General features: G+C 55.1%; 1 protein-coding gene across 2 annotated transcripts in view; it reads left to right on the plus strand.

Annotated features, from left to right (window-relative positions):
• Nucleotides 1–14,163, plus strand: part of GNG7 (G protein subunit gamma 7) — a 57,568-nt gene that overhangs the window by 1,397 nt on the left and 42,008 nt on the right. For both annotated transcript variants that reach the window (XM_032711997.1, XM_032711996.1), the window contains exon 2: nt 11,913–11,981. The gene's annotated coding sequence lies outside the window, so the exon portion shown is untranslated. The remainder of the gene's footprint in view (nt 1–11,912; nt 11,982–14,163) is intronic.

Genomic DNA, 14,163 nt, shown 5'->3' on the forward strand with positions numbered 1-14,163 from the left:
GGAAGGTGTCCCGGTGCCTGGAGCAGGTGAAGGGGATTCACCTCCACCCTGGGCCGTCAGGTGTGGCCTCAGAATGGGCTGTGCTAGAGCTGGGTCTGCTCTGAGACACCTCCTGCTTGTAAGAACTAACTGTGGCTGTTAAGGGTTTTTCTTTGGGAAATGACCCCCTTTGGGGTGGTTTGTACCCGTGGGCTTCTTGTGACACCAACCCAGGCACCTCCAACGATGGTGATCCCTGCCAGGAGAAGAGCTGGTGTGTGGTGTGGAGCACAGGAGTCAGCAGCTTGGTCTGTAGTCTGAGACTAAGCAAACTGGAGTTGTTTTAGGTCATTTCTTGGTTTTCTTCTCGTGCTGCCTTTCAGAGACCAGGGTGGCTTCTCAAACCCCGCAGCCCCGAGGTCAGACCCTCGTCCCTGGGGGGTTCCACAGGTCTGTGTGTCCCTGCTGTGTGAGAAATCAGGCAGATGAGCTGGTCCCTGATGGTTTGGCTCCCAGGTGAGCTCCATGGCCACAAAACCAAACTGCTGTGGCTGCCCAGTGCCAGTTATCCCGTTCTGTCCCAGCCAGGCTGGGGGGAGACGCAGCCAGAAGGTCGGCTCAGTGTGGTCGAGTGGGGTTTGTTGTCCCCAGAGGTTTTCTCCTGCCATCTGTGGCTGTGACATGAATGGCAATGGCTCTTTTGTGTGGTTGGGGGTTGTGATGGTTCACACAGTCCTGGTGTCCGTAGCAGTTTTCCTCCTGAGCCCGTCTCATCCCTGGATTTGGTGTTTAACTGGAGTCGCTTCATTAACGGGCCCAGCGTTGCCTTGGGGAGGTTTATCCCGCTGTGAAGGAGTGGGAATGGCAGCACACCAGGAGTGTGACAGCCCAGAGGGACCATTCCACGGCCAGGAGAGGATCCTGTGGCTTGGGGACACAGGGCTTTGGGAGGTTTGTCCCCTGCTCATCTCACTTCCCCCCTGCCGGGGCCAGCCCAGCCCGAGCCTTCCTGCCCCATTTCCTTATCTGCCAGGGGAGATAACGGCCCTGCCTCGAGGTTGTCATGCCCTGCAGCTCGTTAGCCTAACGAGGGGAGTGCCTGGCTCCGGGACCTGCTGCTTATCCCTGGACTTGGCTCCAGAGGAACTAAACACTGGTGCCCTTTGGAAAACACTGACTTTATGGCCGGGAGCTGCTCTCGGTGCCGGGGGGTCGTGGCTCTCCCTGCCCCGCCAGGATCGGGGCTGGAGGAGCTCCAGCGCCGGAATAATCACCCTGGGAACGCTCTGGGTTGGGTTGGGCTCCCAGGCAGCCACTTGTCCGCTGGGGAGGTTGTCTTGGATGCCCTGGGGAGGAGGTGGTGGGAGCAGACAATTCCAAAGTCGCTTCCGTGCCTCTCCAACCTGAAGGATGATGAGGTCGGGGTGGGGAGGTGGGGTAGTCTGGTTGTCTTGGGTTTGTAGCCCCCAACACGGCTCTGGAAGAGATTCCAAAGGCTCTGGTGAGAGGGCTGGCAGTCCTGGCAGTCCTGCTGTGCCATGGGAAGTGGGGCTGGGTGACCCAAACCCCATGGAAAGCAGGGTGGAAGTTTGTAATCGTTTGGGGATTCTTGAGCCGGGAAGGGGAGAGTGAGGGGGGAGAAAGGGGCTATAAAATACAGCACCTCTGACAGGAGGTGAAGTGAGGGACCTGCTGTGGTAGATCCAGTGTGGTTTTCCCCATATTTCTGAGAAATCAAAGGAATTGAGATCATCTTGGAGTGGTTTGGGTAGGAAGGGCCTTGAAGCTCATCCAGTTCCATCCCCTGCCGTGGGCAGGGACACCTTCCAGGTTGTTCCAAGCCCTGTCCAACCTGGCCTTGGTGCAGAGGTCTAGTAGGTGAACTTGGAGGTGGGGAAGCCTGCTCAGGTATCCCTGAAATTCCTGAGGTGATTCAGCCAGGGAGCAGCAATCTTTCCCAGTTGTAGCATCCCTGGTGTCTCTGGTCAGTGGGTGTCTGTCAGTTCTTCCCACCCGGTGCCAGGGGTTTGATCTTCCTCTCCTCTGGGTTTCCCAGCACGGTGTCAAAAGGAGTGAAACTGGGAAGGGAGCAGAACTGAAAGGAAACACAACTCCCGTCCCCAGTGAGGAGCACCCAGGGACAAAGCTGGAGAGAGCTGTGCCTTAAAAAAAAACAAAACCCAACAAACATTTGTCTCAGATTTACCCACTTAAGTTTGTGTTTTAAAATAAATTCCCGGGATTTAGAGGAGTGGAAGGGCCAGCCCTTGCTCTTGGTGTCCCGTTATCATCTGCTGCTGGGTTCTGCCAAGAGGCCCCTCCATGGAAATCCCGGGACAAACGGGCCATTGTGCCACACAACACGTTGGCATTCGGGGTTTGTGAAAGTGAAACTCGGCTCAGGGCTCAGCTCGAGTTCCTCGGCCGTAAATTCCCCCCCCCCGCCGAGCGAACCCAAACCACGTTTATTTAAAATGTCCTTTGTGTTGTGCAATCCTGCTGCTCTCCTCCTTCCTGCTGCTCCCCCAGAGCACCTGAAAAGCCACCAATTAGTTAAAAAAAACCCCCAAACAAACCAAGTAAAAGCGGTCCCGGGGGGACGAATCTGTTTGATTCAGTTAATTCTGGCTGTTGGGTGCTGAGGGGATGTTTAATCTCCTTTTAATCTTCCTTTGGAGGGGTGGAGGAGCCGGATTTTTCCTGGGAGGGAGTTGTGAATTCAGCTGATAGGTCCAACTCCGAGAGTTCTCTCCAGGAGTTCTGGGTTCAGTTTTTGTGGGATGGGTGGGCAGGGATTGGCTGTGACGTTAAAGACCAAAAAAAAAAAGAAAAAAAAAAGGAGGAAATTCGGGCACGGTGTTGATGCCGAGACACAAAACAGGAAATTTAGTTAAGGGTTGTGCTTTTTCATAATTTATTGCCTGTTTTCCCCCCCCCCTTCTAACAGACAAGGTGAAGTTTTAAAGTAGTTTTATTGTACTTCGGCCCGTGTTGGGTCTGTCCCACTGAAAATATTTCCCAATTTGTGCTTTAAAGGTGGATTTTTAGTGGGTTTCTGAGAAGCTGTGAAAGCTGAGAAACCTCAGTCGCTCCTGCTTTGTCCTGTTTTCACTCTACAAAAAAAAAAAGAGGGGGGGGGAAAAAACCTAGAAAACAACCCCATAAGAGCGATTTTAAAAATATCTCGCTCCTAATGGGAACGTGGGAGCAGGAAAAGGGGCCCTGGCCTGGTGCCAGGGGTGGGGGCTGTGGGTCTGGGGGTGCTGGAAGGACCTTTTCCCCCTCCTCTGACACCTCCCAGTCCCCCTCAGGGAGCTGCCACCTCCCCTCAGCTCCAGGGGATTGACATTCCCCCAGCGTTCTCCAAAAAAGCTTTTTGTTTCATTCCCAACTTATCCCCTTCGGAGGGAAAAAAAGAAAGGAGAAAAAAAAAGAAAAAGATCTATTTTTAAATCTATAGAATAGTTTGGGTTGGGTTGTTGGGGTTTTTTTTTTGAGCCCTGAAGGCATTTTGTCCATTTCTGCCTCATCTGCTGTTAGAAAAATGCACGAGATCTCCATGAGATCTCCCTGTTCCTCCTTGTGGGGTTTAACCCTTCACAGCTCATCCCGAGCTCGGAATCTGCTCCAGGATTTCTCTGGATGTGCTGCTGAAGCTGCTCCTGGGAGGTTCCTCGTGGGTATTTTCGTTTCCTCCACTCTGAGGGTCACTTCTCTTTTTTTTTTCTCTTTTTTTTTTTTTTGTGCTGGCAAGGGCTCAGTGTTTATGCTCCATAAATTGTGACGTGTCCCGGCTCCTCCTTCCAGCCCTCGCTGGGAATTTTGTGCAATTCCCAAACACAAATGTTGGGAATTTAGAGTTAACGGTGCAGCTCTTCTGTTGGGGAGGAAAAAAAAGGCCTGAGGGGCTCTTCCTTTCCTTTTAGACCTTTAGTTGAGGCTGAGAGCTGTGACCATTGTGCTTCCAGCCTCGGAGCTGTGTCGGGAACTGGGATCTCAGCGGTTCTGGCCACGTGTGTCTGAGCAGGAAGCTCCAGGTAACGTGTTCCCGGTGATCCACAGGGTCTGGCAGCGCTTCCAAGGAGCTTCACACTCCTCGTGTCTTGGGCAAAGTGTTGGGAACCATTTTTCCTGCGAGCCAGGAGCGCGTCCCAGGGAATTCCGCCGGTGTCGGGCGGGTTTAAGGGCAGCTGATCCCAGTTAAGCGTCGACATTCCCGTCCTGTGGGTTGTGGTGATGATCCTGATCCGTTGGCTTCCATCCCTGTGAGACACTGACTGGGGGAGCAGGGAGTGGCAGTGGTTGGTGCTGCTCACCTGGCAGGATGTGGAAGGGGGGTTTGGGGAGTGTGTGTGAAGCTGCTCCGTGGGAAGGGAACTCGTTTGGTGCCGAGGTACCGGAATTGTCGCTCAGAAATGGGGGAATATTCAGGGAGTCAAATTCTTCATCGTGAACTGACCCCTCTCCGTGTTTTTCCTTCCCATTTAAATCCCTGTGCTGCTTTGCTTTGCCTGCAGGTGCCAGGTGTTCCCTGGAAGTGCCCAAGGCCGGGTTGGACGGGGCTTGGAGCAGCCTGGGTTGGTGGGAGGTGTCCCTGCCTAGGGCAGGGGGTGGCACTGGGTGGGCTTTAAGGTCCTTCCTGCCCAAACCATTCCATGATTTTCCAGACCACGAGTGTCTGTCCATCAGCAGAAACAGCTGGATGTGGCACTCGGTGCTCTGGGCTGGGTGACAAGGTGGGGTCAGTCACAGGTTGGACTCGACCTGGGAGGTCTTTCCCAACCTCAGTGGTTCTGTGAATTCCGGTTTGGGGAGTCCACAGACCACCCTGTGCCTGGTCAAGTGCTCCGAAGGGTCTCACTGCAAAAACCCCTCTTGGAAAGGCAACAACCCCCCCATTTTCCCTGCTTTCCCCAGCAGAGGTGCAGTGCCAGGTTCCTCTGTCAGCACTCCGGTGTCCGGGGCTCCGGGCCCTCCCTGAGCTCTGGGACTGACCTATTGCAGCTCCACTCTGCAGGGACGTGGGCAGAACCATCTGTGGTGTTTTCAGTGCTGGGCACCGAGGTGAAATCCAGGATTTCACATTTGTCAGTCCAGATCCAGCACGGGAGCCGTTGGAAGTGATGGCACAGGAATACCAATGGCACAGGAATACCAATGGCACAGGAATACCAATGGCACAGGAATACCAATGGCACAGGAATACCAATGGCACAGGAATACCAATGGCACAGGAATACCAATGGCACAGGAATACCAATGGCACAGGAATACCAATGGCACAGGAATACCAATGCCAGCGGAACTGGTTGGTCGCCAGCCATTAGTCATGGGGCAACACCTACTCTGGGAGAGCAGCCCGGGGCTTTGGAGAAGGGATTGTTTCCCTGCAGCCCTGTGGGCACGAGGATTGAGCTGGAGGAGGCCAAGGAAGGCCTCGCTCCAGAACTCCCTGTGAGCTGCAGCTGGGGACGACTCGACTGGAATTTCATTTGTCCAGGCATTGTTCGTTCCAGGCACCGGGAAGACACGGGGCTGGAAGAGTTGCTGACCTGGGAACAGCTTTGGGGGGTGGTGGCAGGAGCTGTGGGGAGCAGTCAGAGGCTCTGGGACCCAGAGCAGCTCTGGCTGTGTGGGTCAGTGCTGAGCACAAAGGAGTGAAGGATCTCCCTGATCACAGAACTCCTCTTTCCCTGATTGCTAATTAGCTGGTTAGCATTCCTTATCCCACCCTCGGCTTTTCTTCCCAGGGATCCGGGCTGACACTTTCCAGAGGCTCCAAAGGAGCCCTTAACTCTTCCTTGGGAACGCTCTGAGAACCCCCTGCTCTGGGGGTGCCTGTTTGTGGGGAGCCTCTGTGTGAAAATCAGAATTCCACGCTCCAGCTGGGGCAGTTTTCAGGAATACCTGTGATCCCAGCTCGGTGTTCCAGCACAGCTCTGTGTTCCTGTGGGTTTGGGGCTGTTTTATGGACAATTCCCTCATGGACTGGCTGTAGCTGGGACTTCTGGAGGACTGGATAGAGGGAGTAGATGCTTCCCTGCTTGCTGCTGAGGGATATCTTTGTGGCAGCCCAGGTTAGGACTGTTCTGCCCGTTCCAACAGGGACTTTAATTCCATTTTTAATTTCCTTTCACTCCATGGGTGAAGGGAAAGCTCCTGAATGCCAGCAGACCTCGGCTCTGCTGCACGGGGTTCTTCACCCTCTGGCAAAACTTAAAAGATCCATGATTATTTTTTTTTAATTTTTTTTTTTTTTTTTTTGAAGTGTGAAAAACGCTGCTCTGGTGTTATCTGGAAATAGTTCTCACCTCTGGAATAATACTGGAGAGGCAGGGTGCTGAAAATAGCAGGAGCTGCCATAGGCCGGGATGGAGCGAGTTGTGTTGTCAGTCATGGGAACATAAATCCAATTCCACCTGCAGATGAGCATTCCCGAAATAGAAGAGGGTTGTCAACTACCAGAGGAGATGTATTGTTGCATCTCCCCTCGTGCTGCACAGAGGGGGGGAAAAAAAAAAACCCAAACCACTCAAATCCAAAGTTTCTGTGGCTCAGCTGGAGCTCGGGAGAGTCCCCACCTCCTGCTCCCTCCGGGGAATAACGGCTGGGAGAGGTGGTTTGGCTGAAAACGGGGGTTTGGGAGGTAAATCCGGCCCTGTCTGAGGGAAACCCCTCAGCTCCAGTGCTCAGAGGGAGGTTCTGGTTCTCAGTTCCATCAGCCTGGGGGGAGATGGGAATGTCCCCAGGGTCAGGAAGGTCGGTGGAGGGACAGGAAGTTTTTGTGAGGCTCGACAGAGTGACCCGAGGGAGGGAGGAAATGGGTTCACACCCAAGCCAGGGGTCACTGCTTCCCTGGATTCCAGCCCTCGGGATCCTGCCCAGTGCTCCAGAGGCATTCCAGGTACAAAGTTCTCCCGGGCCCAGGCGCTTTTCCTGTGGTTTAAGAAGCCAGAGAGCCTTTGGTGCAGCTGGGTTTCTTTTCAGAACTCCCCAAATCCGTTAACTTTGTGCATTTTTATCCACTTTCCCCCGATTCAGTCGCCTCATCCTCGGAACTCTCGTCCCCTGCATAAATAAAACCCCCCCTCCTTCGTGTTTTCCATGTGCAGGCTGCTGTAATTACAGGTTTGGATTCCTGTGGGGACGGGTTGTATCGAGCTGATCCGAGTGCTGGTGCCCCTGGATCGGGTTCTGGGCTGGTGATTAAAATAAAATATAATGGCTGGGTGGGAGGGAGGAGGGGCTTGGCCACGTTCCACTCCATCCCAGAACAGTGTTTGAAAGGCTTTTGTCCACATCTGCTGCTTCTGCCGAACGCTCTCACAGGTTCCATCCCACCAGGAGTATTCCCTCTTCCACGTGCTGGCTGTTCAGAAATTGTGGAATTCTCGAAGTTGGTTATTTTGCCGGTTTTTTTTGGGTAAAATAACCCTTTTATTTGTTACTAAGCTCTTCACCCCAGGGCCTGTGTGGCTGCATAACCTTCAGTGGGATTAGTAAAAAAGCCATTTTTACCAGCAGTGGTTATTTTTGTTGAAATAAGGCAGAGGATGATGAAGGTTAACGGTGCTCTTGCTCCATAGACATTCCTTCCAGGATAATGCCATTATCCTTATCAGCACCCTGATTCAAAGGGTTCCTGTGGAGCTGGTGGTTGGAGTAGAAAGCAAAGGAGCAGGTGAAGCTTCTCCATGGTTTGATCCCTGTCCCTGGTGCCTGGGTGCCTTTCCATCAGCCCGAAGGAAATGGGAGTGGTGAGGAATTCCGGGAGCAGAACTCACTGGCAGACGTGGCCGAGTGCCCCTCGAGGCTCTGTGAGCTGTGTGAATGTTCTGGGAAAGGGTGGATTGGGGAGGGAGAGCCCGTAAATCCGTCACCTCTGTCACCCTCACACCTCTCCAGGAACGGGAATTTGCTCAGTTCCCTGCACAACAGGATTCCCAGCAGATCCCGCTCTAATCCAGGTCTATAAATACCCTTGGGTTGCTTCCCTGGCTTCCGTGGCGCTGATGGGACCTCGTCAGGAGCAGCTTTTTGTGCAGTTCAAAGGCTTTTCAGTTTTCCACCTGCAGTGGAGCTGCTGCTCCTCTCTTGGCAGGTCTGTGGGTGCAGCTGAGCCTTCGTCCTGTGCTCGGAGCGAGGGTGACTCTGCCCTGGCACGGGTTGCCCAGGGAAGCTGTGGCTGCCCCATCCCTGGAGGTGTCCCAGGCCAGGTTGGACGGGGCTTGGAGCAACCTGGGATAGTGGAAGGTGTCCCTGCCCATGGCAGGGGTGGGACTGGATGGGCTCCTTCCAACCCATCCTGTGATTCTCAGTTTGGTTTTTATGGAAGGTGTGTGTGACCCTGGGCTGTAACATTCCCTCACGTGAGGGTGTAAATCCAGGGCTGGGGGTTCAGAACAGGCAGGAAAAGGCTCCATTAAACCCCAAAGAACCCACCCCTGGCGTTGTGGTGGCAATCCCTGGCGTTGTGGTGGCAATCCCTGGCGTTGTGGTGGCAATCCCTGGCGATGTTCCTGGTTTATCCCAGCGTGGGAGGCTGTGTGGGGACAGCACTGCCCGGGCTCAGCTGGGCAGGGGTGGTGCTGGGCTGTGTCCCCTGGGGTTGTGTCCTTGTGCTCAGGGACAGGCAGTGAGTCCTGCAGGCGAGTTCAGCTCTGCAGAGTTGTCTCCTGGCTGGGTCCGGGGCCTGGGACTGGGACACAGTGATGCTTCAGCCTCGGGGAGGGAGCCCGGGCGTGGCTGCTGACCTGCTGCTGCCTTTGGGCTCTGGGAGTGGTTATTTACACTTCAGTGTGTTCAGAGCCTGCCTTTGGAACACTGGGTTTATCTAACAGGGATTTTGTGGGCAGGGGGAGCGAAGTGCTGAAGGTGCTCCAAGGAGAGGCTGAGTGAGGATGACTCTGGTGGCACTTTGTCCGTGCTCATCCATGGAGTCTCTGTGTGTGTGGTGTCAAAGAACCCCCCCAGTTTGTATGAACTCAGAGCAGTCTGGCTTGACTGTGTTTGGTTCCCTGTGCCCTCTCATCAGGCTGTGGGTGCAGCAGCTCTCCCCACACTCCAGCTCCAGGGAGGGGGGTGAGGTGGATCATCCAAACCCCTCCTGGATGGAGGGTCTGGGAATCCCGTGCCTGCCTGGCAGCTGAGGGGTTTTGCTCTCAGCAGTTGCCTCTGGATTCCAGCCCAGAGAGAGGGTTGAGAGGAAAGGGAACAAACCCCTCTCTGTTCCAGGGCTGGTGGGATTGATGCCTCAGGGAACTGAGGGAGTCTGGTGGGTGTCTGATCGCTGCAGATTCCTCGGGAAGGGTGACAGGACTGGATGTTTTCCGTGTTGCCTTGGTGGTGTCCGTGTTTGTGACAGCCAGGTCAGGGCCCTGAGGGTGCTCAGGAGCTGCAGGTGGAGTTGTAGAATAGAATCATGGAATATCCTGAGCTGGAAGGGATCCACAAGGACCATCCTGTCCAACTCCTGGGCCTGCACAGACACCCCAGCAATCCCACCCTGTGCCCCAGAGGATCATCCAAACACTCCTGCAGCTCTGGCAGCCTTGGGGCCATGCCCCCTGCCCTGGGGAGCCTGGGCAGTGCCCAACCACCCTCTGGGGGAAGAGCCTTTCCCTGAGATCCAACCTGACCCTCCCCTGGCACAGCTCCAGCAGTTCCCTCGGGTCCCAGAGTGCAGAGATCGGAGCTGCCCCTCGGGAGGAACCTGCAGACCCTCCACGAATCTCCTCTGCTCCAGCTGAACAATCCCTGGATTGCCCTCAGCTGCTCCCTGTGAGGCCCCTCCAGACCCTTCCCCTCCCCTGTATTCCTGACGGTGCCATCCCTGTCCCTGCAGCCTGCCCTGTGTCACAGCACACCTGGGGTCTCCTCCCAGGGCAGGGGGGCCTCCATCCACCTCCCTGTGCACCCCAGCTCTGACAGGGCTCCCAGGGCTGTGGCTCTGTCACCGCAGAGGCTCCTCCAGGTGCCCCCCGGGAGGGTTTTTTGCCCCCCTGGGCAGGGGATGGAGGGGACACATTTCCCATCCAGGCTCTGCTCGCCCTCCTCCGTGGCAGCAGCAGCCTGAGCACAGCTGAGCCCGCTGCCTGCAGCTCCCAGAGCCCGAGGGAGCCAAGGGATGAGTGTTCCCAGCTCCCAGCTCCCGCTTCCTGCCCCGCCGGCCCCTCGGCAGGGGAACCACGGCGGAGCCATAACAGGAACAAGCAAACATCCCGCTCTTCCTGGTGACTGGAAGGGCTCTGCTGGCTCCCAGCGTGTCCCTGCTGTGCTCCCTGCCTGCTCTCCGGGGTGGGTTTTGCTGTTAATGATTACACAGGGAGCAGTTCCCTCTGGAAGAGGCTCCTGGCCCAGCTGGCAGCAGCTGGTTTGGTGCTGTTGCCATGCAAACGGGCTGAGCGGCCCTGGCAGTGCCCTGTGGCCTCCTGCAGCACCAGCTGGGGCTACCTGGTGGGTTTTGTCAGCCCTGAGGGAAACCCAAGCTTGAGAAGAGCTCAAATAGCGACATTTCTTTTCTCTTCTCTCCTCCCTGTGTGGTTTAACCTGTTCAGGTTGTGATGTGGGTCAGGTTTTCCTCTTCCAGTGGTGAGGGTTTTCCCCAGGGTCTCCCGGCCCTGCAGGGGCTGCCTGGCTGCTGGCAGAGCTGAGGGGACTCGCCTGGCACCAGGAATCGAATCCCAAAGTCATCTCTGGAGCCTGGGACACCAGGCAGTGGAAACACAACCCCAGATATCCAAGCAGGATATTTACCCTCGGGTCAGTGACAAATCTCTGCTGACGTCGGCGGAGCTGGGTTTTATCAGAGGTGTTTTCCAAGGGACAAATGAAGCGTTGGGAAGGTTCCTGAAGGAAGGTTTGTCAGGGAACCGGGGCTCTGGGACCCAGTCCTGGCCCCAAGTTGTGCTTAAAACAACACAAGGAACTGTTGAGGTATAAAACCTGTTGAGGGCAGTGTTAGGGCTGTAGCTGCACTCAGGATGTGGGGAAAACACTGGGATCTTTGTACATCCACTTGTGTTTGTGGGGCTGCAGCCAACCCCTCCCTGAGACTTCCTTGGTTTCCTTCTGGTTCTGGTGTGCTGGGTCCCCATCCTGCATTTTCCCTTTTCTCTGCCACCTGACAGAGGAATATAATGCAGCAATTTTCCTAACCTAAATAGTGGTTCTGACTGCCTGTATTTCCAGCTCCCCTGGAACTGGAATTAATTTAGTGTGTGGGCTTCTTAATTGGCTCGTTGTGGGGAGGAACAGAAAATGAAATGCTGCAGCTCTGCCTTCCTCTTCCCTTTCTTCAGTTAAATCTTTGTCATTCTTTGTGTCTCTGACTTCCATTAGTTGCTCAGGCTATTTTTCTCTGCTTTCTTTTGTTGTAGCTTCCATCTCTCAGCCTCAGGAATATCTGAGGCACGGATGGAGCTGCTCCCATGCCTTTGGAGCAGCGTTGCTGTCAGCCTGTGACAGATCCCATGTGATTGATGGCTGACGAGGCATCTGGAATATTTCTCCATTCTTTGTGTGCCTGATGCTGTTTTTCCCTGTGCCTGGGGAGGCAGGAGGGGATGGCATCCCTTGTTCCAATGGAGCCATCTTCAGACTCGGATATGGAATTGCACGGAGGTGTCAGCCCAGGGGCTGCCCGACCATCCTGGCTCCAGCTGCTCCTCACTGATGTGTCCCTCGTGTCACTGGTGACTTTAAGGAGCTCTGGAATGGCCTGGCCTGGTTTGCAGCAGGGACAAACCAGAGCCTGTGTGTGTGTTGGGGTCAGAAGGGGCTTTGCAGCCTTGGGGGTGCTCCGGCTGCCTCCGGGAAAAGGGGAAATGGGGAAAAGGTGTGAGGTGCTTCAGCTGCTGGGATCAAACGTGGTGTTTGGAAATCCCTGCAGGAGCCCTTTAAGTGCTGAGAACTCTCTCCATTTCCTTTTTTAGGAGATCTGTCCTTTGCCCAAGGCAGCGAGTGCCCCTGCCTGTGCTGGAGGAGCGTGCCCACCCGCCCAGGTACGTGGCCAGCAGCACACACAGAGCACCCACAGCTGGTGTTCCCCACCTTTGAACCCCGATTCCCCAGCCAGGGAGGTCATGGAATCACAGAATTTGGGTTGGAAGGGACCTTAAAGCCCCTGCAGTCCCACCCCCTTCCCATGGACAGGGACACTTTCCATGGACCAGGTCGCTCCAAGCCCCGTCCAACCTGGCCTTGGACACTTCCAGGGATGGGGCAGTGCCAGTGCATGACACCAGGGGACAGTGAGCTGTCCCTGCACTGAGAGATGGTGACCAAGGTGGGGTGGCAAGTGCCTAAAATCACCCCGGTGTGGGTCACCCAGGACGTGGAGCTGCTCCCTGTACACTGGAATGGTTTTTCTGAGTTGCATTATTTTTCCTGTTGCCATGTGATTTGGAACTGGCTGATCTTTAAGGTCCCTTCCAACCCACCCCCCTCTGGGATGTCACAGTGTCACCACTCCTCAGATGGCTCAGTGTCCTCCCAGGCAGGCCCTGCTGTGCTGTGCATCAGCTGATCTGCAGCTGCAGGCTCAAAAACATGGAAGTTTTGGTAGGAAGATGCAAAGGTACCTTCAAGGTTGTTAGTCCAGCTGACCTACCTCGGGAGCAGCTCTTCCAGAGGTGTCCCATTCCCTCCTCCCAGGAGTGACCAGGCAGGGCAGCATTGCCAGAGTTCCTTGTTGGCTCCGACTGGGGCAGGAATCACTTTTTTAGGAGATCCCAGCAGTGTGTTGGTCCTCAGTCCTTCCCTGGGGCTGGATTTGGAGTCTCCAAGAGAGGGCAGTGTGTCCCTGGCAGCCGGACCTGCCGTGTGTGCTCCGTCTGCTGAGGAGCAGCAGAGCACCGAGCCTGGAACTCCTCATCCCGAGCTGAGTAATTAGTGACAGGCTCATTAGCAGCTGCTCTCGGGGCTGGACGTGGCTGTGTGAGGGCTGGTCCTTTCCCCAGCCCTGGCAGGGATTCGGCAGCGCTTCCTCCTGCCTCGCTTTCCCAAAAAAAAAACCCCGTCCCCTCCGCGTCCCTCGTGCGTCACTTCGCCCCACTTTGTGCTCTTGGCGTGTCCTCCACGAGGGGACGGATGTGGATGTGGTGGGATCCCCTGGAGCCCTGCTGTGAGTCACAGGCACCCAGGGGTTGAATCCAAAACGTGAGGAATCCGGGAGAAAACCAGGAGAAAACCGGGACAGAAGGAGAACTCCTCAAGGTTGTTCTATTGTCGCATTTGGCCTGAGAGCACTGAAAGGGAGAGGCTTGTGCCAGCTCTCCAAGCAGATCCCTGTTCACCCAGAGGCAGGTTTTTGGTGAAGTGTGGAAGCATCTCCCCAGCCCAGGGGGCTCAGAAGGGCTCAGGGGGGACCTGACAGGATTGGGGAGGCAGAGGGGGGTCGGGCTCTGCTCCCAGGGAACAACAGGACAAGAGGGAATGGCCTTGAGCGGTGCCAGGGGAGGTCCAGGTTGGACACCAGGAGGAATTTCCTCATGGAAAGGGTGGTCAGGCCTTGGCAGGGGCTGCCCAGGGAGGTTTGGAGTCCCCACCCCTGGAGGTGCCCAAGGAAGGACTGGAGGTGGCACTCAGGGCTGGGGGACAAGGTGGGCATCGGGCACAGGGGGGACTCCGTGACCTTGGAGGGCTTTTCCAGCATCAATTATCCTGTGATTCTGATTTTTTTTGTGCCAGTCAGGGCTCTCACACACCTCTCTGTTGTTTAGGAGCAGCTTTTAATGCTCTCAGTTCTTGCCCAGTTCCTGAAGTTCCATGAAGGCCCCTTTACTGGTGATTTGTGTCCTGCAGGAGTGATGCTGCCCTGGCCTGGTAATCATTGATAGATCAAGAGCTCCCTGTTTCCCAGGGGTCATTGTGGCATTTAATTTTTTAACTAATTGGCTGTATAAAATTGCTGATACTCCCTGGAAAATGTAGGGCACTTGTGTAACATGAAAGCACATTGAAATAACCTCAGAAGTTGCTTTGAGGTGAAAACTTATCCCAGGAGAAACAGCCACATTTAAACCAAAAACTGTAACCTTGATTCCAAATCCTTCCTCAGGACATTGTGTTTTTTCTTTCCCTGTTTTCCGTGGTGGCAGAACAAGGTGAACTTCTCCCAGCTGGAAGGAAAGGGGGAGGATCCCCCTTTATTCATTTAGAAGCGTGGATGATTTATCAGGATTA

The sequence above is a fragment of the Chiroxiphia lanceolata genome, chromosome 27, assembly GCF_009829145.1.
Source record: "Chiroxiphia lanceolata isolate bChiLan1 chromosome 27, bChiLan1.pri, whole genome shotgun sequence".
Lineage (NCBI taxonomy): Eukaryota > Metazoa > Chordata > Aves > Passeriformes > Pipridae > Chiroxiphia > Chiroxiphia lanceolata.